The sequence below is a fragment of the Pan troglodytes genome, chromosome 1 (genome assembly GCF_028858775.2).
Source record: "Pan troglodytes isolate AG18354 chromosome 1, NHGRI_mPanTro3-v2.0_pri, whole genome shotgun sequence".
Taxonomy (NCBI): Eukaryota; Metazoa; Chordata; class Mammalia; order Primates; family Hominidae; genus Pan; species Pan troglodytes.
In genome coordinates this window covers 90071865-90096269 of record NC_072398.2, presented here as the reverse complement: position 1 = coordinate 90096269, position 24405 = coordinate 90071865, and the positions used below count along the sequence as shown (strand labels likewise).

Below are 24405 nucleotides of genomic sequence, written 5' to 3'. Positions count from 1 at the left end.
ATCCAATAACATATCAAAAAAGTAGTCCACCACGTTCAAGTGGGTTTCATACAAGGGATGGAGGGATGGAGGGACGGTTTAACATATGCAAGTCAAGAAATGTGATAAAAAACAAAAAATCACATGATAATCTCAATAGATGCCAAAAAAGCATTCAACAAAATCCAGCGTCCCTTTATAATTAAAACTTAGCAAAACTGGCTTACAATGGACATACCTCAATATAACAAAAGCCACCTATGACAAACCCACAGCCAACACAACACTGAATGGGGAAAAGTTGAAAGCATTCCCTCTGAGAACTGGAACAAGAAAAGGATGCCCACTCTCACCACTCCTCTTCAACATAGTACTGGAAGTCCTAGGCAGAGCAATCAGACAAGAGAAAGAAATAAAGGGCATCTAAATCAGAAAAGAGGAAGTCAAACTGTTGCTGTTTGTGGCGATATCATAATTTAACTAGAAAACCCTAAAGACTCCTCCAGAAAGCTCCTAGAACTGATGAAATAATTCAGCAAAGTTTCGGGATACAAAATTAATGTACAAGAATCAGTAGCTTTTCTATACATCAACAGCGTCCGAGCTGAGAATCAAATCAAGAATGCAACCCCCTTTACAACAGCTGCAAAATAAAATAAAATACTTAGGAATATGCCTAACCAAGGAGGTGAAAGACTTCTACAAGGAAAACTACAAAACACTGCTGAAAGAAATCATAGACGACACACACAAATGGAAACACATCCCATGCTCAGGGATGGGTAGAATTAAAATTGTGAAAATGACCATGCTGCCAAAAGCAACCTACAAATTCAATGAATTCCCATCCAAATACCACCACCATTCTTCACAGAATTAGAAAAAACAATTCTAAAATTCATATGGAACCAAAAAACAGCTCACATAGCCAAAGCAAGACTAAGCAAAAAGAACAAATATGAAGGCATCATGTTACCTGATTTCAAACTATACTATAAGGCTATAGTCACCAAAACAGCATACCAGTACAGCATACTCTACTGGTATAAAAATAGGCACATAGACCAATGGAACAGAATAGAGAACCCAGAAATAAACCCAAATACTTACAGCCAACTGATCTTCAACAAAGCAAACAAAAACACAAAGTGGGGAAAGGACACCCTATTCAACAAATGGTACTGGGCTAATTGGCTAGCCACATGTAAGAGAATGAAACTGGATCCTCATCTCTCACCTTATACAAAAATCAACTCAAGATGGATTAAGGACTGAAATCTAAGACCTGAAACTATAAAAATTCTAGAAGATAACATTGGAAAAAACCCTTCTAGACATTGCCTTAGGCAAGAATTTCATGATTAAGAACCCAAAAGCAAATGCAATAAAAACAAAGATCAATAGGTGGGATTTAATTAAACTAAAGGGCTTTTGCACAGCAAAAGGAACAGTCAGCAGAGTAAATAGACAACCCACAGAGTGGGAAAACAATCTTTACAATCTATACAACTGACAAAGTGCTAATATCCAGAATCTACAATGAACTCAAACAAATCAACAAGAAAAAAAATTCCATCAAAAAGTGGGATAAGGATATGAATAGACAATTCTCAAAAGAAAATATACAAATGGCCAACAAACATATGAAAAAATGCTCAGCATCACTAATGATCAGGGAAATGCAAATCAAAACCACAGTGTGACATCACCTTACTCCTGAAAGAATGGCCATAATAAAAAAATACTAGATGTCGGCATGGAAGTGGTGAACAGGGAACACTTCTACGCTGCTGGTGGGAATGTAAACTAGTATAACCACTATGGAAAACAGCATGGAGATCCCTTAACAGAACTAAAAGTAGAACTATCATTTGATCCAGCAATCCCACTACTGGGTATCTACCCAGAAGAAAAGAAGTCATTACATTAAAAAGAGACTTGCACACGCATGTTTATAGCAGCACAATTTGCAATTGCAAAAACGTGGAACCAACCCAAATGCCCATCAACCAATGAGAGGATAAAGAAACTGTAGTATATATGCACAATGGAATACTACACGGCCGTAAAAAGGAATGAATTAATGGCATTCACAGCAACCTGGATGAGACTGGAGACTATTATTCTAAGTGAAGACCAAGACCATGGTCCACATAAAACCTCTCTCAGGAGCCATCCTATGGCATCTCATTTTGAGAAAAAAATCTGAGCTATCACCAAACTTTTGGGTGTGCAGGTTATCTGACCATAGTCAGACTGATGTTTTAAAAAATTCTTTTATATTAGAAGCACCGCTAGGTACAAGAGGCCCAAATTCTATGTTCCTTTAGACCCTCTAGCTGTGCCGTTGGTATACCAGGGTCTATGGACCTCAAAGTGCCATTAAAAATATTAAGCAGATTTCAAAGAAAAACAAAACTGACACCGTCAGCCCACCTATTGCCAGAGTGTGAGAAACTGATGGAAATGACTTGATAAGAGCAATCAGTACCTTTAATAAACTGTGCTACCCAAAATCTGTTTGCCTAAAATCATAGTTAGAAAAATACGTGTTCCTTCTCTATTTCCTGCCCCTCTAGATTACATAAATGGTATCTGCACCAAGCAGACAACTGAGATCAAACCCTTCACTGCACACATATTAATTTTTTTAGTGGCTAAAGTGTCATCTGTTCACATTCCTCTCTTTTGTACATAGGTTCAGAAGTTAGAACATCTAGAGCACATCAGAGAAGGGTTTGGGGTAGAGTGAGAGTGTGGGACTCCTGCAACATCACATTCCATTTACCATCTAGGGAATTATACTTACACTAATGTGCTCTAGGTGAGGGTAAAGGCAGGTAGAGCTCTAATAACAACGGTTATTGGGGATGGCTTTCTTCTAATCTAGTATTTAGCATCTACAACGAACAGTAAGTAGGACAAGAATCTTCTTCGTTAGACAAAACCATCCTGGTTAAATACCAGCTCACAAAAAACAACCACAGCAAGAACAGGTAGGACTGGGTAAAGAAATCTGCTCTTTGACCTCAAATTAGACTAATAGTTATTCTAACAGCAAAGTGAATAGGAATTAGGCCAAGGACAGTCCACATCTCCTTTGCAAAGTGCTGGGTATGTGTAGCCTTGTTCGAGAAGGCTAAAATAACCTGGCGTAGGGTCTATTAAAATGCATTACAAAGCAAAGCAAAATAGACGTTGTTGTTATTTAAAACTAGTTAGGTGGTGGTTGCACAACATTGTGAATGTACCAAATGCCACAGAATTGCTCACTTTAAAATGGTTACTTTTACATTACGTGGATTTCACCTCAATTAAAAAGAGAGAAACAGAACTTGCTCCTAAACAGTTACACAAAAAAACTACATCCGGAAGCAATTTACTTGTATTTTAAGAAAATGACTTGTCCCCACAGAGTTTATGACAGGATTTATGAAACAAAAATCAAAGAAAATATATATAAAGATTGGTCCTAAAAAAGATTTTTAAAAGATGAAAGCAAACATAGAAAAAAGAAGTATAATATAAAATAAATAAGATGGGGCCAAATGCAGTGCCTCACTTTGGGAGGCCGAAGCGGGTGGATTGCTTCAGGCCAGGAGTTCGAGGCCTGGCCAACATGTTGAAACCCGTCTCTACAAAAAAAAAAAAAAAAAAAAAAAACTATCTATCTATCATCTATCTATCTATCTATCTATCTATCTATCTATCTATCTATCATCTATCTATCTATCTATCCATCCATATATTAGCCGAGCATGGTGGTGGGCACCTGTAAACCCAGCCACTTGGGAATTTGAGGCTCAAGAAGCACTTGAACCTAGGAGGTGGAGGTTGCAGTGAGCCAAGATTGCCCCACTGCACTCCAGCCTGGGCGACAGAGTGAGACTCTGACTCGAAAAATAAAGAAAAATAAAAAACAAGATGGTAACACCAAATCTAAATATTTCAATTACCCTGATACGTATAAATTAAACGTGCCGGTTAAAACACAATGTCAGACTGGAATAAGACATACTCCAGTTCCTATGCTATTTAAAAAAGACTTTCCTAAAGCATGAAAATGCTTAAGGGTTGAAAAGAAAAGAATGAGAAAAGATACATCCGCCAAATACTAACCAAAAGACAGCTAGTATAGCTATATTAATAATAATCAAAGAAGACTTCAAGACAAGTAGTTTCATTAAAGACAGCGTTTCTATGCAGTGATTAAACATTAGTCACCAAAGCAATATAACAATTCTAAACTTGCATGCATCTCATTAAATAGACTTAACAGATATAAACAAAAATTGAGAGACCTCAAGGAATAAATTGACAAATCCACCATGAGAGTGGGAGACTACAACACTCTTATTTCAATAAGTTATAATTCAAGTAGCCAAAAAGGCAAAAATATGGAAGTTGAAGAATACAATTAACAACTTTGATCTGATGGAATACTTAGAAATATTTATTATATACTCAACAGGTCTATAAAAGATGTCACAACAAATTTCAAAGAATAGTTATATGAATCTAATCTGTTCCCTAAACCCTAGGAATTTAACCATGGCTGTGGGAAAAGTGGGGTCCAATCTTAAATGAAATGAAATAAATTTTCTGACACCTAATGGACTAAAGGAAATAGAAGTTAAAATATGTAACAGAAAAATGTTTAAAGCCACATTTCTTGAATATGGAGTTTATGGAATGAGAGTTTTTCTACTAGACTTTTTTTAACTGCAAGAATACTGTTTTCAGAATACAGTTTTATACTCTGATGTTTCAAACCTAATATATACATATATATATATATATATATATATTTTTTTTTTTTTTTTTTTTTTTTTTTTTTTTGAGACAGAGTCTCACTCTGTCGCCCAGGCTGGAGTGCAGTGGCGCGATCTCGGCTCACTGCAAGCTCTGCTTCCGGGGTTCACGCCATTCTCCTGCCTCAGCCTCCGGAGTAGCTGGGACTACAGGCATCCGCCACAATGCCCAGCTAATTTTTTGTATTTTTAGTAAAGACGGGGTTTCACCATGTTAGCCAGGATGGTCTCGATCTCTTTACCTCATGATCCACCCGCCTCGGTCTCCCAAAGTGCTGGGATTACAGATGTGAGCCACTGCACCCGGCCCAAATCTAATATTACATGATAGGCATTTTGTCATATCATTGTTATCTTTTATTTAGGAACTCCTCCCCAGGCCCTACATTTCTCTCTCCTTCAGCCAGAAATCAAAAGACCTCTTCTGAATATAAATTTGTCAATTAAGATACCTGGAGACCAACACACCTAGAAAGTTATAATTCCTTTTAGACTTCATCTTGGTCAACCCGTTCAACAATATATTCTAATTCCTGATGCAGCCAAATGCACTTTCTTTTGTTTAGGTCTCAGTTGTAGTGAAATAAAAGACGACTTCTATACTTTCAGTTAACTGAGGGTTTAAAATCGGACTACCTACAGCTTTTTCTTTTCTGGAATATAGCCAATACCAGCCCTTCTTTCCATCACAGAAACCCATAATTACTATTTCCTCCTGATTTTCTGATTAGAAACTTGTTCTTTGGGCTTTTTCTAGAAAACTTCCCACAGGCCTTATCTCACTGGAATCTCCTTCCACAGCAGCCTAGTCCTTAAGTCAGAGCTTCAGGGATGACCATGTATTTTGATAGGGTAAGAACATATATCAGATAGAGTTCTTTATTGAATAATGGTGGGGCATGATAAGAAGTTTTAAAAGTTAGCCAGGAAGAAGTGCTACTGGCTATTTTCACTTAGAAACTTGACTAGCTCTTACTGTTTAACTGTGTGCTAATCCCTGGGAAAGAGAAGGCACAAGTGTTACAGGATTTTAAGGCTCCTCCCACTAAAATCCTTAGCTTTCTGTTTCCTTTTTCTGACAAGCCTGAACAGTTTTTCTCGTATTAGCTTGAGAGTTCAGCCAAAGATTATTTTAGGTGTAGAGAAATGAAAGCAAAGAGCTCTTCCTTTGTTTCCCAGATTTCAAGGGAGTTCACAACTTAGAGTAGTGGACAAGAGACTGGGTAACAGAAAGAACTCAAGTCAAAGCAAAGGAAACACCCCAAACAGATGGTCAGTATGAGGGACTATGCTGAGGAGTCATGAGGGACAAGCCAACAGAATGCAAATAAGGGGAAAACACATGAGTACAAAGGGTTTCAAATGGAAGAGGAAAACTGAGCCTGGGAGAAGGCAGCAGTTTGAGCTAATTAGAACAACTGTGGCATTGAGTTTAGTGGGAAAGGGTCCGATAAAGTGACCAGTCCTGCTTGGAAAACACCAGTGTACTTCCAGTCTTCTAAAGTCACTTGGGGACGGGCATGGTGGCTCACGCTTGTAATCCCAACACTTTGGGAGGCCAAGGAGAATCACTTGAGGCCAGGAGTTTGAGACCAGCCTGGCCACCATGGCAAAACCCTGCCTCTACAAAAAAATTAGACAGGCATGATGGCGCATGCTTGTAATGTCAGCTACTCAGAAGGCTGAGGCACAAGAATCACTTGAACCCGGGAGGTGGATATTTCACTGAGCCAAGATCGTGCTACTGCACTACAGCCTGGGTGACATAGGGAGACCCTGTCAAACCCACAGCCAATATCATACTGAATGGGCAAAAAGTGGAAACATTCCCTTTGAAAACTGGCACAAGACAGGGATGCCCTCTCTCACCACTCCTATTCAACATAGTGTTGGAAGTTCTGGCCAGGGCAATCAGGCAGGAGAAGGAAATAAAGGGTATTCAGTTAGGAAAAGAGGAAGTCAAATTGTCCCTGTTTGCAGATGACATGACTGTATATCTAGAAAACCCCATCGTCTCAGCCCAAAATCTCCTTAAGCTAATAGGCAACTTCAGCAAAGTCTCAGGATACAAAATCAATGTGCAAAAATCACAAGCATTCTTATACACCAATAACAGACAAACAGAGAGCCAAATCATGAGTGAACTCCCATTCACAATTGCTTCAAAGAGAATAAAATACCTAGGAATCCAACTTACAAGGGATGTGAAGGACCTCTTCAAGGAGAACTACAAACCACTGCTCAACGAAATAAAAGAAGATACAAACAAATGGAAGAACATTCCATGCTCATGGGTAGGAAGAATCAATATCGTGAAAATGGCCATACTGCCCAAGGTAATTTATAGATTCAATGCCATCCCCATCAAGCTATCAGTGACTTTCTTCACAGAATTGGAAAAAACTACTTTAAAGTTCATATGGAACCAAAAAGGAGCCCGAATCACCAAGTCAATCCTAAGCCAAAAGAACAAAGCTGGAGGCATCACGCTACCTGACTTCAAACTATACTACAAGGCTATGGTAACCAAAACAGCATGGTACTGGTACAAAAACAGAGATATAGACCAATGGAACAGAACACAGCCCTCAGGAATAATGCCGCATATCTACAACCATCTGATCTTTGACAAACCTGACAAAAACAAAAAATGGGGAAACGATTCCCTATTTAATAAATGGTGCTGGGAAAACTGGCTAGCCATATGTAGAAAGCTGAAACTGGATCCCTTCCTTATACCTTATACAATTTAATTCAAGATGGATTAAAGACTTAAATGTTAGACCTAAAACCATAAAAACCCTAGAAGAAAACCTAGGCAATACCATTCAGGACATAGGCATGGGCAAGGATTTCATGTCTAAAACACCAAAAGCAATGGCAACAAAAGCCAAAATTGACAAATGGGATCTAATTAAACTAAAGAGCTTCTGCACAGCAAAAGAAACTACCATCAGAGTGAACAGGCAACCTACAGAATGGGAGAAAATTTTTGCAATCTACTCATCTGAGAAAGGGCTAATATCCAGAATCTACAATGAACTCAAACAAATTTACAAGAAAAAAACAAACAACCCCATCAATAAGTGGACAAATGATATGAACAGACACTTCTCAAAAGAAGACATTTATGCAGCCAAAAGACACATGAAAAAATGCTCATCATTACTGGCCATCAGAGAAATGCAAATCAAAACCACAATGAGATACCATCTCACACCTGTTAGAATGGCAATCATTAAAAAGTCAGGAAACAACAAGTGCTGGACAGGATGTGGAGAAATAGGAACACTTTTACACTGTTGGTGGGACTGTAAACTAGTTCAACCATTGTGGAAGTCAGTGTGGTGATTCCTCAGGGATCTAGAACTAGAAATACCATTTGACCCAGCAATCCCATTACTGGGTATATACACAAAGGATTATAAATCATGCTGCTATAAAGACACATGCACACATATGTTTATTGTGGCACTATTCACAGTAGCAAAGACTTGGAACCAACCCAAATGTCCAACAATGATAGACTGGATTAAGAAAATGTGGCACATATACATCATGGAATACTATGCAGCCGTAAAAAATGATGAGTTCATGTCCTTTGTAGGGACATGGATAAAGCTGGAAACCATCATTCTTAGCAAACTATCACAAGGACAAAAAACCAAACACCGCATGTTCTTACTCATAGGTGGGAATTGAACAATGAGAACACGTGGACACAGGAAGGGGAACATCACACACCATGGCCTGTTGTGGGGTAGGGGGAGGGAGGAGGAATAGCATTTTGAGATATACCTAATGTTAAATGACGAGTTACTGGGTGCAGCACACCAACATGGCACATGTATACATATGTAACTAACCTGCACATTGTGCACATGTACCTTAAAACTTAAATTATAATTTAAAAAAAAAAAAAGTAAAGTCATTCGGCATTAGAAATTCTTCTGAAACTGTATTAAGGTCCCCTGAATGCTATAGGGAGAAAATTCAAGAAGGAAAAGGTACTGAATTTTTTTTAAGCTGCATAAAGAGAAAGATATGTGAGTACAGAAAAAAAATTGGATTTGACTATCAAGTTATTTTTTGTGTTATTTTAGTGAGAGTTGTTTCAGAAATGAATGAGAAAAATGAGTAAGTGGCCAGAAAATGGCAATAGCTTGTATGGACTGTAGTTAGCAGAAATATAGCTGTCAAGGGAAGAACAGAGATAGGGCAAAACATCTTGGAAGGCTGTGTAGTAGCAGAAAAAAGTTATTTTAAAAACGGAGGAGACAGGTGCATTTGTGTGTGCACAAGAGAGAGAAAGACACAGAGAGAGGCTGAAGGCCAAGAATCGACAAAAAGTTCACAAAGAATGAGGCTTAAAAAAGATCAGATTAGGATTCTAGAGGCATTAGAAAAACGTGCTCTGGAGAAAAGGTATAGTTAACCTTAAGGAAGAAAAACACCTCCTGAGACAGGGCAGAAGAGGTGGGAAGATAGGAAAAATAATAATATATCAAGTATAACAAATAAATTTTGTATCCAAGATTTTTTTATAAAACAGAGAAGCACCAGGCTATCCAGTAATATATGGTTTCTCCAAGAGGCTCTGAGTCAAGTAAAGTGTAACTATTGACTCTTTCTCCTAAATTAGTGGATTATTCTTTGGACAAGGAAAAAATATGGAGGACATAGAAGTTCAAGAGCAATCATTCAGGCTCAGAGCTTTTAAAATAAAATGGTTAAAAATATAAAAGAAAAGGAAAACAGCTGAGGCCATGTTGACCTTACTAGACTTCTAGATCAGGATGATATTTTAGACACAGCTTTGAATTTCACTGACACACACACACACACAAAGACACACACACACACCTTTCCCCGTGCAGTGTCTTGCTTCATTTTGTTTCCTGCTTTATTACAAACAAATTCAAATTTAAATTTGACAGAATAAGATAAGTTATATACCCATCACTTAGGTGCAATAAATGTTAACATTTTGCCTTAACTGCAAAATTGTATGTATGTTTGTGTCCCTGTATAAATTTATTGATGAAGCATTTGAAACCGGGTTAGATATCATGATATTTAACCACTAACTACATCAGCATACATCTCCTAAACTAAGAAAAATCTCTTATACAGCCTAAATACCTTTATTATACCCAGAAACATTATCAAAAATATCTTGATATCCCCCAACATCCAGGCCATACTCAAATTTCCCAAACTGAACAACAAACACATTAGTAGTTAGCTTTTTCAAACTAGAATCCAATCAAGGCTTATGCACTGCATGTAGTTGTTCTATATCTTTTGCTAATTTTAAACCAGAATAAAACAAAGCACAGACTGTGGTTTTGTATCCCCTTGACATGGGCATGTTAAAGAGTCTCAAACAACAGCTTTATAAAATTACCACTTTCCTGATTTGTTGTACAGCATTGTTTAACACATACCTGTGTCTCCTGTACTCCTTATGTATTGGGAATCTGAACAAAACTCTTGATTACACACAGATAAAACATTTGAGGTAAGGGTAATTCAAAGGCAGTGATGTTACTTCATAATGCATTACCTCAGGAGGCACACAATGTCAAGCTGTCCACTGTCAGTGAGGTGTAGTTTCATGATGACAGTTTTATTTTAAAGGGTACTTCACCCATTATAAAGAGCAAATATCTGTAGGGTGGTACTTAGGACTCATTCTAATAGAATATTAGCAAATATTCTATTTCCTAAAATGTTTTTACCTAATGGTTCCAAAATTCATTGATAATTCTTTCCTGAACCAATTATTTCAGGATATCAAAGTGGTGACTTCTACCGGTATTATTCCTTCTACACTTATTTGCTGGGAATCTTCTGCAATACTCACAGAGCTCGTCCTTTAAAACGCAATACGGTTGTCATTTGGGCTATTCACCAATATTCTGGTGTTTGGGTTTTTTTTTTCCTTCTGCATACATAACGGGTGTATTAATCAGTTTTTGCATCGGTAACAAACAATCCGGAATCTTAGTTGCATATAATGACACAGATTTCTTGCTCACAGGTCTGTGATTTGGCTGAGGCCCAGCTGTGGCTCTGGTGTGCTTTGTTCCAGTCCCTAGTTTGGCATTACATATCTCTCACACCAGAACTCCGAATAAAGAAGCAATGGCTCCTTGGGATCCGCTCCTCTTTTACTGGATGGTATGAGTGCCAAAGAGTGAAAGCATGAGACACCTCCCTAAGTGAGTATGACATGAATCAGAACGCTTGTAACCCCAGGAGAGACATGCAGTGAAAGTGAAAAATACACTTTTTAGCTTTGAGCCACCGAGATTTTGAGGTTGTTTGTTACTGCAGCATAACCTCTCTATCCTGACAAATACAAACAGGGTGAAGCTTAATTATTTCCTTTTAATTACTAATTTTCAGAGTAAGGAGTTGGTGTACTAATAACCTCTACTGTGGCAAATAATCTTATATTTTATCTTTCCCTTTTTCCTTTTTTTGAATGTCATTTTGGACTTGGACATTTTTGTTAATATGATCAATCACAAACATTATTTTTTTGATGCTCATATTGTCCCAAACTCAGTCAGTGACAGCCCCTTCAAGCTGTACCCTTTTGTCAAGACCCCAATTGTTCTCTAGAAACTCCTGATACAATAGGAGATCTTAAAATCACTGTAAATATTCCCTGTCTGAAACCTAGAATCAGCCAGTTCCATAAGGAGCCCTAGTTCTTTTTAGAGAGAGTGGTATTTTAGAAAACAATAACTGAATGTCAGGTGTGCTCAATACTACTGGTTCATAATGGTTTCTAAGTTCTTTCATTGGACAGAGTGGATAAAGCATGTATTTTCGTTCTCTCCCCCACCCTATGTGTGTGTGTGCATGTGTTTGTGTGTGTGTGTGTGGGTGTGTGTGCCACTCTCTGTCTCTGTTTCCCTATCCCTCTCTCTTTTTCTCCACATATGCACACTCACACATACAGAGAGACTTATAGATTATATGTAGATAAATTAGAGATACATTATATAGATGAATTATATTTCATATAATACATGATATACATTATATAGATCATGTGTAGCATTATGTTATATATAATCTTATGTTCATACTAACATTTACAACTTAGATTTGATTTTATAGAGTTATCTCCCCTCCTAATTTCTTTGTTTCTATATTTATTTCTCTTTTCTCATACATTGAAAACACTGTATCCTGATGTTATTAACCTATTTATTTATTTGCTTTATTCTAGAATATACATAAAATAATTTCAAAATTATAATATCAAGAATAAAACTACTGGGTTAAGTTTACGATTTCCTTGAGTACTTTTCATCCTGAAAAATTGTGCCACCAAAAGACGTATAGTAAAAGGTCCTGTGTGCAAAATACACTTAATATAATTCCTTTAATTGTACAGTCATGTTATCTATTAGATATGCAATTCAGTCAATTTTTTAGCCTTTAATTAGGAAGACAAGACGTGCAATTTTTCTTACACAAGCATCCTAGGACAGCTTGTTCTCTTGCCCTTCTGTGACTGCCTGTGTCATTATCACAGCTATTGTTCTGTCTTTTGCTCCTAAACTGTCGTCTCGTGCCACAGAGCTGGCTGTCAAAAACGTTAAGGATTAAGTATTCTTATTCCAGTTGATGAAAATCCTTCATCATTATAACCCTTGAACCAGATCTAGAAGATTGGATTAGCATGTGTAAAACTGCCATTGAGGGGAAAGCACTCAATTGCAAGGAAAATAAGAATCAATGGAGAAATGGAGAAGGAGAAGGAATTACAGCTCCACAGAAAAGGCTAGAGCCCAGCGTGACTGTTGGAAGGAAAGGCTGGTTATGGACATCCAGTGTTGTAAATACATTCTAGAGAAGGCTGAAGGAGTCAGAAGGCATGATCAACTGTGTTCCAGTCAAACAGAAGCTCAAACAGAAGGAAATGCATTTACCCCACAACAGAAAAACAACACTGGCAACAACTGATTCTTATTTAGCAGTTACTAGTCCAATAATTTGCTTCTATTAGGTCATTTAATTCCTTTGATGAATGTATGTGGTAAGTCCTATGATTGTTTCTATTTTACCAATGAAGAAACTGAGGTAGAGAGAAATATTGTAACTTAACCAGCCTCCTAAAGACTGTAAGTGGCAGAGCCAAGATTCAAACCCAGAGATTCTCAGCCAGAATCCAGCACATCATAGCAAGCTCTTTCCCCAAGAGCAAGATATTCAGCTGTGGAAAGCTAAAGAATTATTCAAGACAAATGAGTTCTCTATTGCCTGTATAAACTAGTGATGGGAAGCACTGAGGGAGCCCTCAAAAACCATGTTTTCAATTCCAGTTAAGCCACTTAATCCCTAAGTAACTGTAGAGTAATTCTTATTTAGAAGCCATCATCTTACTCAATACTACTGCTCAAATAACACACTGTGACAATTGTTTTAGGTACAAACACTACTTGATCATATTGTGAGTGTACCTGTGAACACAATTTATATAAATGTATAAATGGGAAAATTATAAGATCTCAGAGACCAGTTTGACGTGCTTTTGTAAGCATGCTTTTTTTCCCCTAAATTTTTGGTTCTTTGTTTACTTATTTTGTGTGTGTAATTTGATCTACTTCAACACCTGCGCTCTCAGTTTTCTCTCCTATCCAAGTATCTATACCTAGGCTCCCAGCACATAGCTTGGTTTTAGGTAGAAACCACTCTCTGAGTGTCCTGTGCCAATCTTATAGACCAGGTAATGACTGCAGGGTGCTCCATTGACAAAGCTGACATTTCAAGGGCACTCTGCCAATTGGAAAGTCAGAACTAAACAAGAAACTGATCCTATGTATGCAAAGTGTGAGAAAGTATCCTTTCTCTTGGCTCTCAATTTAAAATTATGTCACTGAAACTTAAAAGCCTTTACTGTTTATACCTTTTCCACTTCCAGCACAGGAGTTTAAGCCCACAAACATCTGTCCTTGATTTCTACTCAGCTTCTTGGTTATTCCCATGCAGTCAAATCAAACAGAAAAATAAAATAAATTAATAAAATAATCATTACTCCTCTGTTCTCTTGCTCTTTGTTGATTTCATTATTCATTTGAAGATACGATCAGAAAGAAAGCAGAAAGAACCTGGGGAGAGAAGTTAAAGAGTAAAGGGTACAGATCAAGCAAAAAGGCCAGCAGATCTCAATTTGCAGAATACAGAGTCATCTCAGGAGAAAGTTGAGTAATATCAGTAGTTGCATTAATCTCAGTGACACTAGTTGCTATATCAACCAAAAATCCCAATGGTTTAACACTAAAAAGAAGAATGTTTTGCTCACATTCCAGTCGGATGTAAGTGCTCCTGGTTTGGTGGCTCTCTTCCAAGCAGTGACTCAGACACAGTTTCCATCATTTCTCTGGCCATCTATCTTCAAGATTTGTTTGCCAATATTGCCACTGGCATCAATATCCAGTAAGCTGACAAGAAAAAGCAGAGAAAGAGCATCTGCTTTTTAACCACCCTGGCCTATAAAAGATGTGTCACAGCCATGCCCATGCCATTGGCTTCCATTCCCAACTGGAAGCAAGGGAGTCTGAAAGCAGTGGCCCCTGGATGGGAAGCATGACTTGCTGGTGTAAAGTTAGCTGTCCAGACCACGATTGCTGTAGGAGGATTACTTGGGACACAGTCCTGGGATCCACTTGTTCAGAAAAACAATGGCACTGAGAAGGAACGCAAAGGAACAAAGATCAAAGGCTGCCATCTCTCAAAGACCTTGGTTCTCGGCAGAACAAACCAGCCTGAGTCAAAATTGTGAAGTCACCTGCAGAAGGCCTTTCCTCTCTTCTTTATGCCTTGCTCCTCTCATGTGTTCTCTTGATAGGCATTTACTATTTTCACGGTGACCCCAAGTTCTTTGGGCCACCCTATTTAGTGGCAATTCTGGCCCATTCGCTCCATACATTGCTAGGTGACCAGTTAGTCAAGAGCTTAGATGTCTACAGTTGTGTTATGCCCTGTTTTTGATAACATTTGCATCTTAATGTTCCTAAATCAATTAACCTGAGGCTATAAAAACTTTGGTCTCCCTGAAAATGATTTAGTCATTTCATCATAGTCTAATTTAGGAGAAATGTGACAGGCAGAGAATCCTTTGGAAACCCCTCAAGTCACTGTACACAAGTGGCTTCCTATTATGCAGGAGTAAAGTCAACCCACAAATGAAATAGTAAGACTAATAAAATCTCTGTCATTATCATAGTTATTTATAGCTTACAAGCCCTTTAATATTTACATACAAATAAAAACACCATTATAAAAAAAATACTCTCTGCATTTCCCTGATGAGAAAACTGAGACTTGGATAATCTAAATTGCTTTCCTAAAGTCACAAGACTTGCAAGGAGTAGGCTAAAGGCTGAAGCCAAGAGACCTTAACTCATAATTCAGTGCTTCGTCATAATTCTGAGGGAAGTTGGCCCTTTCTTGTGATATCCAATATTTCTAAGGTATTTAGCAGTCTCTGTCTTTCAAATTACTTCAAGCTAAAAGTATCCTGTTGTTCTGTTTTCAAACTTCGTTGTATATTTGAGATTCATTTCCTTGTTTTCTCTATTACCTCAGTCTGTGTTCAGATGTTCTTCTTTCTTCATCTATAAATGTTTCCTGATAGTTAAGCATCTGGGAAAAACGATTCGTAGTTTGGCAAAAGTTAGATGGCTGGTATTAGTGAATTTGCTTCACAATCCATAGAAAGCTGCCCAGATTTATTGCTGTGCATCCTTCCCACCCATCCACCAATCCTCGCCAACCTGCAACAAGCGGGTGTTTCACACTTTCCATTCTTTTTAAATCACAACAGCTAACTGAACAAGTGCTAAACCACAGTGTTGGAAGGTAGCAGGAAAGCCAGTAAAGACCTACGACCTGCCACATATAGTCAAAAGAAGACTGTAGTTATAAACAAGATAACAGTAGATTTTTTTCTCAAATACCCATACAAATTCACTCTATTACACAGCAGGGCTGGGGTATATTTGCCACTAACTATGCTAAGGAGAAAATCTGCCTCATTTACTCCATTTTCCCAGATTCTTTATTTTGCTCAAGACACTGTTCCATTCTCATTCCGTATCTGTCTCTTTCTCACACCCCTAACTCCTTTCAATCACTCCCTCATAATCTCTGTCCTCCCTTTCATTTTTGTCTTCTAGAAATTCTTACCTAATTATTAATGCTTGTTCCTAATATTTCTGCTCATTGCTTACTCTCAAAATGTACCATATTACATCTCTTTTTTTAAAAAATGATATTTTATGATAGTAAAACTGAGAATGAGCTTCTAGAGTTTGCCTTGGCAAACTACAAGCAAAATTCAGCCTGCAATGCAGTTTGATATGGACTCCAAGATGAAAATGTTTTTTACATTCTCAAAGAATGGTAAATAAAAACAAATAGTAATATCCGACAGAGACAGAAGGACCCAGAAAACCTAAAATATTGTTCTCTGGCCCTTTCTGGAAAAAGCGTCCTAGCCCCCATTCTAGACTATGTAAAACCTCTGTTCTCTCGTCTATTGCTGTCCTCTGTAATCTTTACTATTCTTTGGAATCCTCTCCCCAGTTTATTTACTAAAGTAGAGGCTACAGTGTTATAGGGCAACCAGATGCAAACAGGAACTGAAACGTAAGGCTCCTAATATCTTTCTTCATGTGGCATGACGATTATTAGAAGAGTTAAAAATCTCCTTTTATTTCAGTTTTCTGTTTTGAGAGTAACGTATTTTTGGTTACAGAGAACAACCCCTCAGATCACAGCCTTGACCTTCCCAGTGTTTCAGAGGTCCATTGAAGAACCACCAGCGCACCTCTCTCCCCAGCCCAGTAGAGCAGGAGGAAAACAGGTGAGATGGTGATGACGTTGGAGGCAGCAAGAAGGTTGTGCAGGAGAAAAGTCTGAATAATTTACCTTCCAGGTGCATCTTAGGTGGTGGCAAGGGATCTTTCCAAACCACATCAAGCTAGAAACTGATTTTATTATTTTTCCCACCTTCGAGTGATGCTTCCTCTCTGCTTTTGACTCCCCTGTTAGCAGGCTGAGGTGCAACTGGAGAGGTAAAGTGTCTGGGAGGCAGCGATAGCAGTGTCCCCAGGGAACAGGCTATTGGCATGCTGGTTGTGCTGCCAAGCCTGACTGCTTCTCTGAGACAAGTATCAGAGCCAGAGTATGTTGTGAGTTGGTAACAGCATATCCCGGGAAAGCCTCCACTAAAAATCGTGACCATTATGAGAGGAAATATGCTCCCAGTCAGCAAAACGGTATAAAAGCAAAATAATAGATAAGCAACAATACACTGGAACATGCTTTATAGCAAAGACCTACCTAACCGTAGGCACATATTAGCTGTAGAACAAGCTAAATTCACGTGCTTAGCCAGAGGCTGTGAGCTTAGATTTAGGAGACAAACATAACAACATTTCTCCTACTAGAATGTAAGTCCATATAGTGATTTTCATTTTTAAATAAACATTTATTGAGCCTACGTGAACTGTTATATTTTAATCTAAAGCTGAGACAGGGTAAGTCACTTGTTAAGCGCCACATGGTTATAAATGACAATACAAAGAATTAGAGGGCCAGGGAAAGCCAGAGAGAGAGAGAACAGATGAATTTAGACAGATGTGGCTTTGACTGTCAAATCTGCTACTTAGAAGCTATGAAATTTTGTCCAAGTTACTCACTTCTCTGAGCCTTAGTTTTCCCATTTCTAATGTGGGAATAATATCTACTTTTCATGGATTTTGTGAAGATTAGAGGCTGTTTTTCTAATGTGAATGGTTCATGGCTGACCCTTTAAAGAAAAAGAGGAGAGAGGAACGTGTGTAAGTAAAAAGTGCTTACTCCAGGAAATGCAGGGGTAAGGTCGGCCTGTGTGTCAAGGCATCAGAATTTCAGGTACAGTTACATCCAGATTTCCATGACCTTTGTGGACAAGAGATTAGAAAACATGCAGCTCTCACAGTCACTCCTACTGTGACTATAAGAATTCATGGCTACAAAAAACACTTCCATTCTAGGGCCAGGAATTCTGAGCAAAACATTTGCAAGTCAGTCCACTCCAATCTATTGCTTGATGGCCATTCTAGACCCTCGAAAGCTGTGTGCAAAGGAATGTTCCTTCATTTCTGCCTCTAACTTGAATCTCTTGTTTTCTGACATTCTCAGCTTTTCAAAAGCCTTCTGAACACATTCGTGTGATGAGAGCTATTTCCTGTCTGAGAATGGAAGTCAGGGAAGGAAGAAGGAAAATGCAAGACTAAACTGCCACTGGCCTGGGAGTCTCCACCCATTTCCTGCACTGTGGCCACTGCTATAGGTAGTTACCAGGTAATATCTCTTCCTCCAGTTTGCAAAGTCTCTGGTATTATCAGTTATGAAAATGTAATCTAAAATTGATAGAATAGGCCGGGCACGGTGGCTCACGCCTGTAATCCCAGCACTTTGGGAGGCTGAGGGGGGCGGATCACGAGGTCAGGAGATCGAGACCATCCTGGCTAACACGGTGAAACCCTGTCTCTACTAAAAATACAAAAAAAATTAGCTGGGTGTGGTGGCGGGTGCCTGTAGTCCCAGCTACTCGAGAGGCTGAGGCAGGAGAATGGCGTGAACCTGAGAGGCGAAGCTTGCAGTGAGCCGAGATGGCACCACTGCACTCCAGCCTGGGTGACAGAGCGAGACTCCGTCTCAAAAAAAAAAAAAAAATTGATAGAATTACTTTAGAAAGCAAGAAAGCATACCCTGGTGAAACCGAACAGGAATATAAACTATGACTCAGCAATCCAATTCCCAAGTGTATAATCTGAAATTGCTTGCTCTAGGAGATATAAGATTATTCCAACAGCATTGTTTATAATAGACAAAAAACCTGGAAAAAAACTGCATGTCCATCAAAGGCAGAATGCATTAATACATTGTGTTATACTCACACCATGGAGCATTATCCATTAATGAACATAAACTGTTGTATATTCAAGAACACGGACAAACCTCAAAACACAATGGTAAAGGGGCCAAAAACAACTCATATAAGAATATGTTTCCACTTACATAAAGTTTAAAAAGCAAAACAAAGTAATATATTATTTGGGGATAGCTATATGTGAAATAAAACTATAAACAAGCCAGGGGATGATTGGTTACCTACCCCTGGGGACTGAGAAAGAATGCAATTGATGAGGTTCACCCGAGAGTCTTCAAAGAACTAGTGATGTTCTCATTTTAAGCTGACTGGTAGGATCCTGAGTGTTTATTTTATTATTGTGATTATACTTTCTAAATGGTTCATATACATTCCATATACCCTAGGGTATGTATAATTTATTTCACAATAAAAAATTAATGTAACCCAAATGTGCACGGGGCCCTTAGGGTCGCCTCTGCTCTCACGCCACACTATCTTGAGTCAAGTAACAGATCAGTGTCAGCCCTGACTAGTGTTATGGTCTGAATGTCTGTGTCCCCACAAAATTCCTATGTTGAAATCCTAATCCCAATGTGATGGCGTGGGGCCATTGGGAGGCAAAGTCTCTGGTATTATCAGTAATGAAAACACAATTTAAAATGGATAGTATCACTTTGGGAAGCAAGAAAGAATACCTTGGTGAAGCTGATCAGAAATGTAATCTATGACGCAGCAAAACTATTCCCTGTTGGGATCCTTAATGGGATCCCTAATGGGATTTCATAAGTGCTCTTATGAAAGAGGGACAAGGAAGTTTGTTCCTTGTTTCCACCACATGAGGACATAGCCATCTATGGGTCAGCAAGTGGGCCCTCACCACACACTGTATCTGCCTTGACCTTGGACTTCCCAAGGCTGGATTTCTCATAGCCTCCAGAACTGTGAGAAATAAATTTCTGTTGTTTATAAACCACCAGGTCTGTGGCACTTTGTTGTAGCAGCCCTTTCCCTGGAGTATTCATCTCCCTACTTCTTATGTCACCAACTGAAAGTGCCTTCTTTTTCATCTTAACCAAAGTTAGTCTGCCCATGAGTCTCTGCTGCAATCTCTTAATCTGTTCCCTTCATAACAAACTCATTACAAACTGCAACAACTTTGTTTACTTGTTTCTGTTTCTTTTCTTTTTGTCAGTCTCTCCTAGTAGAACACATGCCTCTGGAGAGTCAGGACTTTGTATGTCTTGTTTATTGCAACCTCCCCATCTCTCAGCACAGTGCTTAGTATAAAATAGTTGCCAGATATGGTGATAGGAGTGTGATAATAAAAAATGTATCATAAACCCACAATAAAATAATTGCTTTGTTATAAATTGTCATCTTATGTGCCAAGGCTTACACACACACACACACACACACACCACCCCAAGCCCTGCCATTTTTCTGCATGACTCTGGGGCTACACGAGTGGCCTGTCCAGAATCCTGTCTTCTCTTTCCTTTGAGTTTTCTATCTCCATTAAACTTCTATTTGCCTTTACTGCAACCACTAATCCAGATTTTTTTGTGTATTTAAAGTAATAAATATTCTGTACTTGGAGAATGGCCTAGTATCGTTACAGCGAGTTCACTCAATTACTCCCACTCTTTTGACTGCTTTTGACCAAGCCAGTAGTCCTCTATCCGACTTCTTCACCTCTATGGCCTTCCATGGAAAGCCACTTGCCAGTATCCTAACCCCCTCTGCCTTTGTCCTTCCTTCACTCCCACACCCCCTCTTTCCAGGATCTAGATACTTTAACTCTCAGCTTCCTCAGTGTTTGCACCCGGGCTGCTAATCATTGCTAGGGAAAATCACACAACTATAAATTCATGACAATAAACTTCATCTGGTTCTCCACACTGCTCCACAAACTACATTTCCTAGTCAGCTCACTCTTCATATTTTAATAATGATACTTCAAGATTTCTTCACTCCCCTTGTATGTTTGATCCCTCTACATTGGGACACATTCTCAGCAAATAACCCACATTGTTACCTCACAGAAATTATCGAGTCCACTTGTCAGAAACTCATCCAATCTCCTAACTGCAGTGGGTTGAACAGTGGACCCCAAAAAGACATGCCCAGGTTTTAACATTTAAAACCTATGAATGTGACCTCATTTGTAAAAAGCATCTTGCAGATGTAATTAATGTAAGGATCTTGAGATGAGATCACTGTAGATTTAGGGTGGGCCTGGAATCCAATGGCAGGCATCCTTACAGAGAAATGCAGAGAGAGAGATCTGAGACACCGAAAAGATGGCCAGCTAAAGACAGAGGCAGAGTTTGGAAGTATGCAGATCCAAGCTGAGAAGCTTGTTCAGAGGAGTGAAAATCTGCTTACATCTTGACCTTGATTTTGGACTTCTGGGTTCCAAAACTTTGACAGAATAAATCTCTGTAATTTCTGAGGCACCCAGTTTGGGGAAATTTGTTATGGCATCTCTAGGAAATTCATGATGCTAACTAAGCTGACACCTGCATTTGTATCTGCTCTATCCACCTTCTCTTCATTTACGGTACTAAGGGTTAAGTCTACAGCCAGGTTGTGAACCCAACAATAGGACACTGTGGTTAATGGTGCAAGTCTCAAGCTAGATTGACTGGGTATCAATGCTGTCTTCACCACTTACTATGTGATGTTGGTTACTCAGAGTACCATTCTATGCCTCAGTTTCCTTATCTCAAAAAAACAGGATAACAATAAAAAGTACCTCTGTAGGAGAGGCTGTGTAGGAATTAAATGGAATCATGCCCTCAGAACAGTTACTGAATAAGAAGGGAACAACTTTCATTACTACTATTATCATTATCTCTGGCTGCCTCCTCAAATACTAAACTATCTATTGATTACTCCTCTCTCTTGTTCCTTCAATGTTTTTCTTTATGAGATAACTTCCATGAGCATTTAAACATTCACTACCATTCCCTATCAAACAAACCACTCCCTAAACCACACACTTCTCCCTCCAGCTCCCATCCCATCCACTAACTCCATTTCGCAACAAATGTTTTAATTGTATACACTCCTTGCTTCTTCCTCACTTCTCACTCACTTGGGAACTCACTAATGTCCACTTCTGTCACTCCACTGAAGCTTCCCTTGACAACCCATGTATTACCAAATCCTAAAGGAAACGTCAGCCCTTATCAGCAACATTTGACCCTGTGTCTCGTGCACCCTTTTTTAAAAGCATCTTTTCATTGATTCTGGCCCCAGCCCTCCTAGATTTCTTCCTGCCTATCTGGCCAGTCTCATTTGCTCGCTTCTACCTCCTCTGATGATTCCTTAAATGATGGGTTCCTCAGGGCTTCTTCTTAGCCATTCTTCTTTTCTTATCTTACCTTCTATGAGATATTGACCATTCCCAAGACATCAATTTACTCACAACAGACTGATCATTCCTAACTTGTATTTCTGACCTAGATTTCTCTTCACAGTTCCAGGCTCATATATCTAGCTGCCCATTAGACATATCTACTGGTACATATTTGACACCTCAAATTCAACATGTCTAAAGTGGAAATACTCATCTTCCCTGGCCTTTCTGAGAATCTACTTCCACTACCTATCCCCTTTCTCATTAAAAGGCACTTCCATTCACTCATTTGCTCAATCCAGAAAGCCGGGAATCATCCTGGGCTCTCCTTTTCCCTTTGCCTCTTACAGCTGATTTCCACTGAGTCTTATTCATTTGATATATTAAATGACCCTCAGTTTTATCCTCTTCTCTCTCTTTCTCTCCACTTCTCTAATACAAGCCAACACCATATCACATATACCCTCAAACTGTCTCCAACCTAGCTTCCCTTCAGTCTTTCTCCAAATTCTTCTGGAATACTCTTTTCAAACTGTATTCCAAACTATAAATCTAAGCCTGGTCACCACACACACACACACACACACACACACACACAAACGCACACACACACACTCTTCAAATCTGTCATTGGCTGGTATTTTCTCTTAGGATAAAATCCTAACTCCTTAAGAAGGTTTATCAGTTCCTCCACAATCTGGCTCTCGGCATTAGATGTCAGTCTCACAGACTGCCTGGAGTGCTTTTTTTCTCTCCTTCCTTCACAGCTTAATGCCACTTCTTCCAGGAAGCCCTGATGATCCTCCAGCTTCCAGATGTTCCATGGTGTTCTCTGTACTTCCCCTAAGAGTGAACCCTCCATAATGTGTTGGGATGACCTAATCAATGTCTGTCTTCCACACTCCAGAGCAAGCAGTGTAAGACCCAGAACCATGCCTGTCTTATTCCCAATGCATCTCCAGTGCCTCTCAAAGTTCCGGACCCACAGCAGGCACTTCATAAAGACTGGATGAGTAGATGAACTAATGCTATTTTCCTTGGGGAATGATTCGGTACACTTTATACTGTGTTTCTCTAAATTCTGTGTGTATCATGACTGAATTTGTGCATATATATATGTATATGTATACATATGTGTGTGTATACATATATAATGATCATAATTAAGAGTTTTTGACTGAATTACAGGAGAAGTAATTAGAATAATTTATCTCTGAACTTTGTCATACAGTACATTTGAAGGAAAGAAATTATTTAATGAAAATCTAGAAATTGGGAGCAGTTTAGTAGCGTGATGCAAGGATCTTGGAGGAAAAGTTTTAAAGGACACTATACTCAGGTTAAGACAAGACTATTTAAAAAAATAATTTGTAGCAGATTAGATTCCTTAGAGATCAGCTTGGAAACTATGAAGACATATTCATTTCAGTTAGAGAACCTAGAGTAGAATAACTTGGGATAGAAAGTGGGCAGACAACAAAATCCAAATTTTAGGAGACTGTTCAATAATACTGCTCAATCTACACAGTTGGATCATCTGTACTTTAAACACCTTTAACAGATAATCTATTTCTTATTAATGGTATTTCAGATAAAAGTCTGAAATTTTATTTCTCTTCTTGAATATATAGATCATGGATGAGATTTACAGACAACACATGCATTTAAACAGGCAAGACGTGGTATTTCACCAAAAGACCAAAATCAAGTCGGGAAAGAACATATTTTAATGTTCCTGCTTTGACCCCAAAATACAGAAAATAAAATAGTATCTGAAAAACATGAAACTCAAACTTCATGGGGGCAAATGCTGTGTGTGCAAAATCACTGACTTGCCAGGCGTGGTGGCTCACGCCTGTAATCCCAGCACTTTGGGAGGCTGAGTCAGGTGGATCAACTGAAGTCAGGAGTTCAAGACCAGCCTGGCCAACATGGTGAAACTCCATCTCTACTAAAAATACCAAAAAAAAAAAAAAAAAAGAAAATAGCTGGGAGTGGTGGCGGGTACCTGTAATCCCAGCTACTCAGGAGGCTGAGGCAGGATAATCACTTGAACCCGGGAGGCGGAGGTTGTAGTCCGTGGAGATTGCAGTGAGCGGAGATTGCGCCATCGTACTCCAGCCTGGACAACAAGAACAAAACTCTGTCTCAAAGAAAAAAAAAAATGACTTTACCAAGAAAAAAGATATTTTATTTAGAGTTTGCATTGGAAAAGCTGGCTGGTGACATTGTGCAAGCCTCCCAGCAGGTGGCGCCCTGAACCAATGAATGTGAAAAAGAACGTACTCAGACACACCCACATTTCA

General features: G+C 38.8%; 1 protein-coding gene across 6 annotated transcripts in view; it reads right to left on the bottom strand.

The window, feature by feature from the left end:
* The window catches only part of AIM2 (absent in melanoma 2), a 132423-nt gene that overhangs the window by 51981 nt on the left and 56037 nt on the right, over positions 1 to 24405 (bottom strand). For 4 of the 6 annotated variants that reach the window (XM_063796329.1, XM_063796338.1, XM_063796326.1 and 1 more), the window contains one exon: positions 24108 to 24221. The exons of the other annotated variants lie outside the window; for them this stretch is intronic. The gene's annotated coding sequence lies outside the window, so the exon portion shown is untranslated. The remainder of the gene's footprint in view (positions 1 to 24107; positions 24222 to 24405) is intronic. 6 annotated transcript variants of the gene reach the window in all.